This window comes from Watersipora subatra, chromosome 11 (assembly GCF_963576615.1).
Source record: "Watersipora subatra chromosome 11, tzWatSuba1.1, whole genome shotgun sequence".
NCBI classification, from domain to species: Eukaryota; Metazoa; Bryozoa; class Gymnolaemata; order Cheilostomatida; family Watersiporidae; genus Watersipora; species Watersipora subatra.
In genome coordinates this window covers 10948960-10962132 of record NC_088718.1, presented here as the reverse complement: position 1 = coordinate 10962132, position 13173 = coordinate 10948960, and the positions used below count along the sequence as shown (strand labels likewise).

General features: G+C 34.2%; 1 long non-coding RNA gene across 1 annotated transcript; it reads right to left on the bottom strand.

The window, feature by feature from the left end:
- Nucleotides 1–7015: 7015 nt before the first annotated feature.
- On the bottom strand, nucleotides 7016–11710 carry LOC137408228 (uncharacterized). The gene is made up of 3 exons (XR_010980056.1): nucleotides 11670–11710; nucleotides 8032–8202; nucleotides 7016–7116 (listed from the first exon to the last, which is right to left on the bottom strand). It is a non-coding gene; the product is annotated as an uncharacterized lncRNA (long non-coding RNA).
- Between the last annotated feature and the right edge of the window lie 1463 nt (nucleotides 11711–13173).

The window sequence follows — 13173 nt, the reverse complement described above, 5'->3', positions numbered from 1 at the left end:
GCTTGGGGGTTAAAAAAATGTTACTTCTAATGAGATTCAAACTCCTAATTTTCAGCTACATAGACCACCAGTCCACCAACCAACCAATCAACCTCATCTTGCAATACCACCATAATTGCACAGATAGTGATTCTCTGTGTAATCGGTGCGCTTGCCGATTTCTCACTGGCACACTAGACTGCCAAACAATATGCGCTGCAGATTTCCATTAGCGACAAGACATAATTTGCAACCATGGCAAGTGCAGTAATTTATTTGCAAGTGATGACAATATTCCCTTTTTAACTTTTCTTCAAATGTTATTAGAAGCTGTACCCTTCCGTAACACTTCCTTAATAGAAGGATTGTGTGTCTTTCATCCGCTTGTCTACTGTAAATGAGTATTTGAGGTTAAATTTTTTCCTAATTAAAAAACCCCATGCAATGGTAAACCATTAACTGATACAGGACATCTTTAGTTCAGCAATGATATGCTATTATTCAATTCACAACCGTGTAAACTATCAGATCACACAAAAGTTTTCTACAACAATAAAACAATATTAAAATGAAATCAGTCAACATTTTACTATATTAAAACTAACATAGCAACCACAAGAGCTTAGTTATTGTACATAAGTTAGTCCATTATCTTGCTTAGTGTCATGGTTTGGATGGAGTGGCCAAAAAAGCTCATCCAGGTATTTACTTGCAAGTACAACCAGGGATGCCGAGAGCAGAAGTTATTGTTGCCACTGTATGGATATCCACAAAAACTGTAAAATAGTAAAATAAACTGACGCAATATAATAGATCACAAATAATGCATCATAATGTAGTGTGACATAACACAAAGAACTAGGTGAATGCCCTTCATTGTACTGGTTATAAAACAGACAGCTTATAAACAGTGGCAGGTAATGTACACTGTACATGTAGTTGCTATTAGCCAAGCTGACTAATTAACCAATGAAAAAATTTGAAAACTGGCTAATTTAAGTAACTTAAGCTAGTAACTTAGGCTTGCTTAGATTGCTAAACCTACTATAATATGAGCCATCGAAGCCATGAAGCTGTGAAGTTGTGAGCTGCATAGCACAATGTTGTTATACGTAATTTGACCGCTGTAGTAATTATGCATACAACTATTCAATTATAATGCAAGCAGGTGTTATGGTTAGCTCGCTTGTCTCCAAAATTGAAATTGCTGAGTTCAAATCCAGTGTGTAGCGGATTTTTCGTTTCTAAAACTTTATCGCTATAGCTGGACACACGGACGACATACTGACAAACAAATCGCAAACACTGAGATTTTTATATACTAGAAATTCCACTGTCATACAGCCCACGACCAAAGTGATATTGGAAAAAAGAAAGGGTACTGATGGTTGAGAAATGCAATATTAGCAGTCAAATGACACTGAAGTGCAATAGGATAACTGCAATGGTAGCTGTAATGTACTGGGTGTGGGTGTTATTGTATACAACAAACAGCAATAATGAAAGAAAAGATTATATGTTTATATCTCTCCCCCTGCAATAGGAGAAATGCAATATTGGCCAATATTAGAAGTAAAATGCACTGATATTATTAGAATAACCAATATCATTAATATAGTAATAATATAAAACTAATGCACAATTTTGTTTACATTTCAAAACGTCATAGCTAACAATATCAAGAAGTGAAATTTATATAGATTTTTAGAAAATCTATTTAAAAAAGTGTTTGGTCATGACAAACAGCAATAATGAAAGGAAAATATTATATGTTTACATCTCTCCTCACTGCAATAAGAGAAATGCAATATTAGAAGTAAAATGCACTGATATTATTAGAATAACCAATATTATTAATATAGTAATACAGTAATAATAGAAAACCAACGAACAATTTTGTTTACATTTAAAAACGTCATAGCTAACAATATCAAGAAGTATCAAAAAGAATATCCAAACTTAGTAATACAGTAATAATAGAAAACCAATGCGCAGTTTTGTTTACATTTCAAAACGTCATAGCTAACAATATCAAGAAGTATCAAGAAGAATATCCAAACTTATAATTAAATACCGTAATCTCATAAAAATCGTTAGAAAAAAATATCATCATCATTTCCTTTACTTACACTGCGTTGGACATCAGTTAGAACACCCAAATACTAAAGTGTGTATGAAATGTCAGTTAATTTGAAATCGGAAAAAATGAAACGATTTCAGTACTCCTACGTTAATCACCAAAACCTTCGGCAATTCGACAATGCTATAGACTCGTAAAACATGCACGTTATTTTTTCGTGAAATGCGCTTGATTTAATCGTTCTATTCTTTTTCGCTCGGCGTTTCAGATTCCGGTCTTTTATAACTATTCCGGTAACTTTTATAAAAGTGAGGCTTGGCAAGTTTGAATAACGATTTTCGTCCAAATAAATCTGTCTATTTGTGTATAATCCGATCAGATGGGTAAGTTTTTAGAGAATTTCGATAATTTACAAAGACTTGGTAACATATTTAAATAGGCCTATATGTGTTTTGTATCGTCATTATACTTTAACTAATCTACAGAACGATGATTAAATTTGTTGATGAAGTTTTATACAAGGGTTCGTCTCATTGTTGATGAATAATTTTCGGAAGTTGTGTGCACATGCATTTATCATAAAAACTCCCAAACTTCGCGTCCGCTCGTTTGGTCATGGGATAAGCAAAACATGATATATAATATAATTATCTCAAATAAAATGCTATAATATATTATGAGACTACATTGTGCAACATTCTATAGCATAAATAACCATTTTTTAACATAACGTAGTACAACATAGTTTAATGCTATGTAATATAATACAATATTATAGAATTACATTATTGTAATATATGGAATATAGAATATTACAATACAATACATAGAATACTATAGAATATGCTATAACATGATATATTGTAACATGGTAAAATATAGAATATTTCACTATAATATGAGATAGTATGATATACCATTACATGATTCAGTGTAATATAATATGAGATAGTATGATATACCATTACATGACCCAGTGTAATAGTGGCTCGTTGAAAACCAGCCACTGTTTTAGTAAAGATTTAAAGTAGGCCCTACTAGCTTACATGATAAGTTAATTAAGTTACAGGTAATTATTATATTACCCGTGCAGTGTCGGGCATTTGGCTCATCATAAAAAGAGCCGTTTATCTGTACAATACCACTCTTACAACGTTAAAGAAATACATCGCACGAGAATGGCGCATCGATATCCGGCTTTGCAGCCCAGAGCTCTACCAACTGTGTCACTAGACCACCTTTCCACATCTAAGAATAACTGCGCACGTAGTTATTACGCATGACGATTTCACTCAGTGGACAGGACTGCCAGCGTACTAGTCATTACTATAACAGCTGCATTTATTCAAAGCCACGATTGGAGGTTGGGAAAATAGATTCCGCCATACCGAAGATCATTCTCACAACCTTTGGAATGGTAGACAGACGCTCTAACAACTACGCCAATCAACCACTTCTTGGCATTCCAGAATAATTGTACGTATAGTTATTACATCCGACCACTTCTCATGGTACTAACGCTGTATGAGTGAGAATAATTAGAAGCCATGAGATGATAAAATTTAACAATGAGATTACGCTAAACTGCCAAAAGTTGAAAAGCTTTTTACTTTGTTTAAAAATTACATTCCAAATTTCGCTTATCCTATAATTCTACCCATAAAAACAGCAAAACATTTGTAGCAAAAAAAATCCCATAGAAATTAGTCAATTTTTTGCCATATTTAAAAAAATGGAAGAATTTGAGTATACGTCATGCTGGATTTTCGGCAAAAAAATGAGTTGAAAAAGTCGTGCATAATAAATACTAATAATTGAGATCTTTAAAGAATCTTACAAAATATTTACAAGTTTCAAAGTTTGCTGAAATAACTCATCAGAATGCACACAACAACGTTAAAACAATTTTTCAGGTTTAAAACGACATTGTCGTCAGACTAAGCTCTACCAAATAAACCTTGTTTGTTATTAGCCAAGAATCCTATATCTCTAAATCAGGGGTTTGCAACCTTTTTCATTCAGTTTCCCCATTATGCCTTTTCATAAATTTGATTCCCCATGCAGTTTCAGCCCACATGACTAAAAACAACCGATAAAAGTTACAATCCAATTCTATTGTACATATCTAAACATATAACAACATATTATTAATTTTTATACAGCACGAATACAACATGCAACAATACATAACCTTGGTCTATGACTACGTTAACTTACTATCCAATCAAAATCTGGATGGACGTGCTCACATATATCTGGGTTTTGACTAGTAGCTCATTTTTAGCAACTAGTGTTATAGATAAAACCAAAATGTTAAATAATGAAACCCAAACTCACACGGCGCTGCAGGCCATAAATTAAAAATTTAACAAACCAGACACCTCTCTGTTCTCCCTTGTATATCCAAAATTCCCCCTAGGGAGAATTCCTCCCTGGTTGGGAACCCCTGCTCTAAATGTTGGCAACAGCTGCTTGTCTATGGTCATCCACTAATTAGTTTTTTGTCTTCATTACAAAAACTTTATATGTAATGTACAAAAAACCTATAATGATGAGTCATTGTTGCTTACGAAGTGTATTTTCTATTTAGTCATTTTACATGCTCCGATATCATGAGATTTTTACAGACTGCTTTGCCAAGCGTGAGAAGGAAATGCATTTAGTCTTATTTCTGTTTGCAAACTCTCCCTGTACTCAAGTGTTTAAATCACATAGGGTCATCATCCTTGCATCTACAAAGCTGTGCTACACCAGTACAATTTATCACAGCTGCTTCTACGTTGACGAAGTCTGTTTGGCAGAGAATGAAATACGGTTGTAAAGACGGCTTTGATCTAGTCACTGAAGCAAGATCGGTAAAATGCTGCAGACTATGTCTGTCAGTTTTTGATGGCTGTCATTGATGGAGAACAACATGGAATTAGACAATGATATCTAATATCATAGTATGATATGTAATGTTAACAGCGCTGAAAATACAAGCAAATGTAATGGATATCAAAGTTGTATTTTATTGGCTAAAAAGGTGTCTAAGTTTGTATAGTCATACATTAAATTAGTTTTCTGTTGTCTTTGCAATAATGTGTTTCAAATCATCAACAGACTTGAAGGCATTCCATCTTTCTCATTTGGAAACACGACTTCGACACATCGTCCTGGTGTAAACGGAGTTTCAGTAACCTAATAACAAATTGCCTCACAAGATCAGCCCAATTTTTTTGACAGACCTGTTAAACTGCATCTGGGTTTCTTTGGTAATTTTTGCAAATAAAATATTTTTATGTACCAACAAAAAACAAAAACTAATCTAAAATTAATTGTTGTATGATGATCGATTCTATCAGTTTTTACAGTTTTTATTAGTTTTAACTTTAATTTTTATTTTTGATTTATCAGTTCCGAGAGTTTTTATAACCAAGTGTGTGGCTGCTGTGATAAATACACTTGTGGCAACTGTTCCAACTGTTTTTAAATGATTGATAAAATGACTTACCGAATATCTGCGCAGTTATTTCTACATAAAGGTTTTGTCCCACATATCGTTTCACCAGCAAAATTTTTCGAAAGCAAAACAAGGAAATTTTTTAGCAAAAAAGTTTTCATGGCAAAATACTTCAATATATGAGAAAGAAATGCGTCAGAGATTGAAACAAAACCATTGATTCAGCAGAATGAAAGATTATTGACCAAGCTTTCAAGTTTTCAAAAAAGAAACTTAGTTTGGCTATTGTTGATGTTAGGCCCCGTGCACACTATCGCTTAAATCAATGTTTACCTGTACGATGGACCACAATGATTAGCTGCTTTGCTTCATCACCAACGATAAGATGTACACACCGCGAACGATTACCTGTCGATGATCGCTAACCAACAACCAATAAAAAATACGAATTTGCATTCTTGATATCGCAAGTTCTTTTGTTATTTTTACATAGATCTCGTGACATCACATAAATAATGATTAATTCATCACCAGTGCAGTTTTTTTGCCAAGCTTGCCAATTACATTGATCTTCAAAATTGTTGAAATTAGATTCTTTGCCGTCAACAAACAGCTAGTCAAGATGCTAATAGTTGCATTCATCCGTGTCAAAGTTCAACAAGTTAAAAGTCCATTGCATCGTCACGAGCATCGATTAAGCTGGGCACTCATCGCAAAATGACGTCATAACAGCTTATTGTTGTGGTCTATCATGCAGTTAAATATTGATTTAAGTGATAGTGTACACGAGTCTATTCTCATAGTGATCAAGACATCATACAGCTTTCTTTGTTTAGTTGTACTAGATTATTACCGTCAGCACCTGATGATTTTAAATAAAACTTTATGTAATATTTTTATAAATATAATGCTAGATATCATTAGAAGCCTTGGTAGGCTTATGAGAAGCATAAGTATGTGATTGCTGTTTTAACTATATAGCAGGGAGTTAGAAAGAATTTTGTAAACCAATTTTTTTTTAAATCATACACATATCACACAAACACGCAACTCTTCACACTAAACTTTATCACGCTACGCCGCACCACCACACACACTCACCCACCCACTCACTCACTATCTTCCTCACTCACTCACCCACACATTCACGTCATACCACGCCACACCGTACTATTCACACCACACACACCGCACACACCGCACACACACCCCACACATCCCAAACACACCGCGCAAACACACCGCACACGCACGCACGCACACACAAATACCCACGCACACATACCACATGCTACGCAACACCACATATTTATATATAAATTTGTGATTCTTTATACAACTGTGTACACCGAGAATTGATTTTTGTAAAGTCAAGGTTTCCTTACCATCAAAAGATCTACATATACAAAAACATTTCCATGAAATCCTAATACTTCAATATACAGTGTGATCAGCAGTTTCCATTAAATAGTTGATACAAACTATAACAATTACCACTTACCAAAGCTGACTAACGTGGAGAGTATAAAGCCAAACAAACCTTCCGAGTTCTTAACACAACAGGCACAATAGAAACAATAAGCTGCTGTAGGTAGTATCACACGCTTGGGATATTCTACAAGAAAAACCAACAGTTTAGTAGATTTTTTGAAGTTATCTACTTACAACTGGTTTTCTTCCCTAAACTATCTGAATACCTGACCTGTCTAGCAGTTCCTAGTCTGAGCTCAAAAACAAATAGGTAATATTGAGACTAAATCAAGCGATTAATAATATATGACAGTCGCTGTCAATCAGGGCATCTCTGTCAGTTTGACTACCAAAAGGTTTTTTGCAACTAGTCATTTTGAACTCTCCGATGTCATGAGATTTTTAGAGATTGCTTTGTTAAGCGTGACAAGTAGATGTATTTAGAATGTTTTCTGATTGCAAACTCCCCATTAACTCAAAGGTTTTTAAAATCAAATAGGATCATCATCTTTGCATCTAGTCAGTTTCATTGGAAATGCTATAGCTTTGCTGCCTTTTTGCGGTTTGTTGGCTTTTTGCCCTATAAATGCCCTAATAAAATTTGAGCGCTCTTCACAACAGGGCATAGTTTTTCAATGAATTACAAAAATACATCAATCCCTTTAACAAATACACCCTAAAACTAAATTACTGCATATTTGATAAAAAAGTGAACACAAGTTACTATACACATAAAGTTGCAATAAACTCCAATAGAGTCACATCAATGTTCCTTTTGTGATTTGAACCACTGACCTACTGATTGTATGCCTGCGTACTAACCACTGCACCTTGGCTGCTCCCTCTATGGGTGCTATGAGTGACAACTCTTTGAAATTATCGCTTTTCATATCTTGAAATTTCTTTTTGTAACAAGAGGCAATATTTTTCCAAATCGCTTCAAAACCTGAAAACTTTGTATGTAGAGTTTTTCACAAGTAGAAGTAGCCTACCGCTATATTCGAATCGACCAATTAAAGTACTTCAGCCTTTAACTGAACGGAAGCTGCCTGTTGCTTACTATAATTCAGCAGGATACCAAGAAGTAGTTTTACAATAGAGGCAATGACAGTAGCTGCCCACAATGCCATTGAGTACTCGCAGTTTCTCTGGCAGTAGAGGCACTCCACACTGACTACTGCCAATAGAATGATTGCCAATCTTTGTGACCACATTGCTCTCATCAAAGGCTCTGCAAGTACAGGTGTAAACAAATCAGTGAAGTTATGGTCTTGTTTTCCATATATGGCCATGTGTTGTAGGGATTTTTCAAGCAACCCTCCTTACACATTGAAATTTATTATAATGCATTTTGTTATATGTTGTGCTATGTTATTATTGAATCATTTCTTTGAATTAAAATTGTGCCATGTTATTATATCACATCATAATCATATATATATTGTATATATGACATAAAAATATATATGGTGTATATCGTATCGTATTACATGTATATCTGGTTTGCACAATGTTTTCTAAATATTTCTGTACACCTAGGTCAGACAGTCATTTTGGGTAGCACCAATGTTTGCAAGAGTGTATTATCAGAGATGAACAAACTAACGCTAGTAAAAGTCTGACAGTCAGAATGCTCTCAAGTTGAGGTGTTATGCGGATGTCTTGAATATGGACTTGCATAAAATCTTTAGTAAATTTTATCATAAAGTAAGCGTATTGTTCTTTCCTATGCGATTGTTTTTTGATGTTCGAGGTGATCTGATTGCCAGGATATTTCAAGATTAAATTCGACAAAATTTGACAACGATTAACACGCTCAGATCAAGCGAAAATTTGATTATAATGTTGCGAAGAGATCAGCAGCACAGAGACGCGTAATGCTGTAACTTGAACACAATAACTGATATCAACTATAACAATGATAGCAACTAGTGACATCATTTTGCATGTATTTTTCTTCTGAGTGTTTTAATAGCGATCAAGTTTTGTTGATTTTAACCTTGAATCAAATTTTAATCAAACATCAACAACAATCACAAATGATAGAAAAATACTGATAAGCCTATTTTCTGATAAAATCTACAAAAGTTTTTGTGTAAATTAATCCTTAAGAGGTCTCTCTAGACAACTCTACAGCCAACAAGTATAATAGCCAACAATCAGACAGATTTGGTCTAAATTCTGGATCTGGCCATAAATTCGACAAACATACTTTCGATTGATAAATTTTGCCAAACTTATTTTTGGCTGACTAAAAATCTTTTTGACGAATCAGCCAACTTGAACTCTTCCAATTTTAAAATAGTTGTTTTGTTTTGGCAATCAATCAGAGCTGATCAAATTAAGTTCTATTTTTCTCACAAAGTCAGTGTGTGGTTATAACCAATAAGAATGGCTAATGTATTTTTGCCAGTGTAATATTGATCAGTGGTGTAAATTGGTCAATATGTCACAAAAAATCAGTCAAAAGCTATATGCTAAATCATTTATTTGTTTTGGTTGACTAACTGTTGCCCTTTTTTGTAATTCTTGTATGGCATACATTGGAAAGGATTTCTGCTTGAAATGAAATGTATTACCAATAAAGTAATAAAACAGAAAAATACTGTGACCTTCATTTTCTATTAAAGTAGTTGATATAAACTTTAACAATTACCAAATAAAAAAAACTGCGTAACAAGGAGTACTTTAAGTCAACACCCCTTCCAGAGATCTTAACACAGTAGGCTATTGTAGGTTTTATTATATACTTGGGAAAATCTACACTAAAAACCAATAGTTTAGTAGTTTTGTTGAAGTTATCTACTTACTACAGGTTTCCTACCCTAAATTACCTGACAGATTATTTACAGATTATCTACAGATTATTGACATATTATAGGCAGATTATCAACAGATTATCACAGATTATCGCCATATTATCGACATATTATTGATAGATTATTGACAGATTATTGGCCAATGTACACTCACTTTGATGATACAGAGAAAGTTGCAGCAGGCAGATGCAAGCTCCGAATATGAGCTACATTTAGCTGCTAAGAAAGAGAAATATTATCATGACCAACTAAGGTATAAAGGAAATGATTAATGACATCATCAAGCTCTGGTTTCCTGCCGCAAAGAGTGAGAATACGGCACAGATAATATTTTTGCCTACTAATAAAAATATTTCTTTTGGCATAACACGTGAAATGTGACAGCTAGATCTATCAACTAATGAGGTGGGCCTCTGCCAATTATTCCACAGCTATTAAGGTAATTGTATAATCTATTAGCCAAGTATTTACATATTTGCTTATTTATCTGAACTTTGATCCAACCAAACAAACTGCCACATAATTTCGCTTGCTTCAGTTTTCTAACTAATTTTAGCAACCGCTTGAAAAGATTCTTTCAGAAGCGCCAAAAAATTGGAACCATGATTTTCAGATATTGATAGTTCAAAGAACTTTTAACTCTGCCTGCAGCTGTTTTGATAAACAGTTGAGTTTGATTGAGACAACCGCAACTTTGCTTTAGCCAATCAGTTGGAAGGCTTGATTTTGTTACGAGTTCATCAACTAAAGTAGAAAAGAATTAATTTATTAACTAATTATAAGTCAACCAAAAAAAGAAGCAAAGTAGTTTATCCACATTTTATAGGTCAACAAAACTGAAAGACAACTAGTCTCTCAACTTTTTAGAGGTCAACCAACACAGCAGAAAACTAGTCTATCAGCTAATTGTAGGTAAACTAACATAAAAAAAAAAGTTTTTTCAACATGTGATAGGACAAATAGCATGAACAAAAAGTGGTTTTGCAATTTATTATAGGTCAATGAACATAAAAGGGTAGTTGTTCAACTTATTTTAGGTCAACTATCATAGTAAAGAACTAGTTGTTCAACATATTTAGGTCAACTAACATAATAAAGAACTAGTCGTTCCACTTAATTTAAGTCAACTAAAGTAGAATGTAGATTACAAGGACACAACGCTTTTAGAAAGAAGTACAACAGATTAGAGCAAGTAGTTTATTAAATTTAAAATGTTGAATTGTCATGACATCAGCCTTTATTCCTAAACACAGTTGATGATATACCTAAATGTTTTAGATGCTTAAGCCATAACTGACACGCACAACTTTTATCGTTATTGCTAGGTAAATCAGACACGCTGATTCCGATTTTGTACTCAAAATAAAAAATTGGTCTACTAACTTTTAAAGTCATGAAGGCTTTTTACAGCCTTTCAATACCGGTCTCGAAAACAACACAATCGACACAACAAGCTCCGCCTATAAATGTGTGACGCATGCCAGCTTTTTAGGAACGGAAGTTGGGGATTTTTAGTCCGATTTAAAATGATAAAGATGGGTGTCTTAAAACCTATTATTATCTAAATTCCGCCTTAAAAATAATCTCAGTCTTTTCTGAAAGGTAGATAAGCTATTTAACATTGCTCGTAGCTTTTTACAGGATGTTTAATAGGCTGAAAACCAAGAAAAATGAGCTTAAAAAAGCGCCATTTTATCACAAGCTAGTGTTGTTATCGCGCTAATTTGATTTACCTAAAAAAAAAACGACAAAAGCTGTACGTGACAGTTATGGTTTAAGGACCAGCTCAATAGAAAGATAGACAAGTCAAAGCGAAGAGCGAGAGTTTAGAAAGAAGAGCGTAGTATATTCAGTTGCAGAAGGACGGTATTTCGCTCACCTTGCGGTTGTTAGAGCTGACTCCTGCTGCTAAGTTCCCAGTGAACAAGTAAACACACCTGGTTGATAAAATAATAGAATGCTTACATTGTCTCAAACTACAGCAAACATATACTGTTATTTGTTTTATATTAATTCCAGTTAGACTGAGTACCAAATATGAACTAGTTAGCTAGCTTATTCTGCAATGAGATACTAGCAATGTTACATGAAAGTAGATCTATAGATATATTGATCACAGGTAGAAAGTCAGCATTCAGATTGGGTCCAACTTATATTTACGATCAGTTGAAGTTTCTGGAATGCGACGAGAATTTGAGCATAAGTTTGTCAAAGTGATTTCCAGTAACTTGCCCAACCAAATTCGTGATTTAGATATATTTAACCAAATGCTGCTTTGAGCATGACCAGAGATGTTTGACTGTTCAGGCTCTTCTCAACCAAAGCGTTCAATTTTAGCCACTTTTAAAGGCTACAGATGACTTCTAAGATATAATCTTTTAATGTTGACAAACAACTACTAAATCAATCAAAGTCTCTACATAGAAAGGAAAGTAATGGTTTTTGCAAACTTTCAAATAGAGAAAAAAACTTTTGTTGCTTTTGCAAAAAAGGAGATGTCTCTGTCATAGAATCACCACATCACCACGTCACCAACACATTTTTTACTTTACCATTTATGATCAAGCAAACAAAATATATAAAGGTTACTAAAAATTTTACTATAATAAGAGCTGTATCTGCCTGTCCATTCGTCCGTCCGTCTTTTCGAAGCCGTGTTTAGAGTGTTAAGAAAACGACGCATCATACGAGAATCAAACTCATATATTCGGCTTATCACCAACTGCACCACTGCTTAGTAAAATAATTGTGCGCACAATTAGTACACATGATGGTCTCTCATGGCTCACAGGATTGCTAGTCTCTACTTTAATAAGAGCCAAGTTCATTGGCCACGGTTAGAGTGTGAAAAAAGGATTGCGTCGAACAGGATTTGAACTAATGACCTTCGGCTTAACAGCCCTACACTCTTGTGCCTGCACAGTTATCCATTGTGCTTCATCGGGACACCTGATGATCTCTCACAGCACAATTGACTTCCAGGGTACCAGTTTGTTGTAACATGTTTAAGTACATTGTATAACAGAATAACCATAGTTACTCGATAAAAGGTTGGAGGTGGGCATTGGTAATACGGTAGTTGGTTTTTTTCATTGGAGGAACTTGGCTTGAGGCAAAATCATTTTAGTTAAGTGAGTACAAACAAGTGCTAAAAAAAGTCATGAACTCAAAGGTGAAGATTTTTTTATGTCACAGAACTTTATACACCTACGTAAATATACGCGAATATACGACGGCAACCTAGCCACAAATATTCCATTAACTAGTCTGCCACTACGATGATAGCATAGCGTACTTATACGATAGTTTCTCGTGGTTATCTGTTAGATTATTGTGAGCAGCCATTGTCTAGTGGTCTAGAATGAACGACATGTAAACAACAG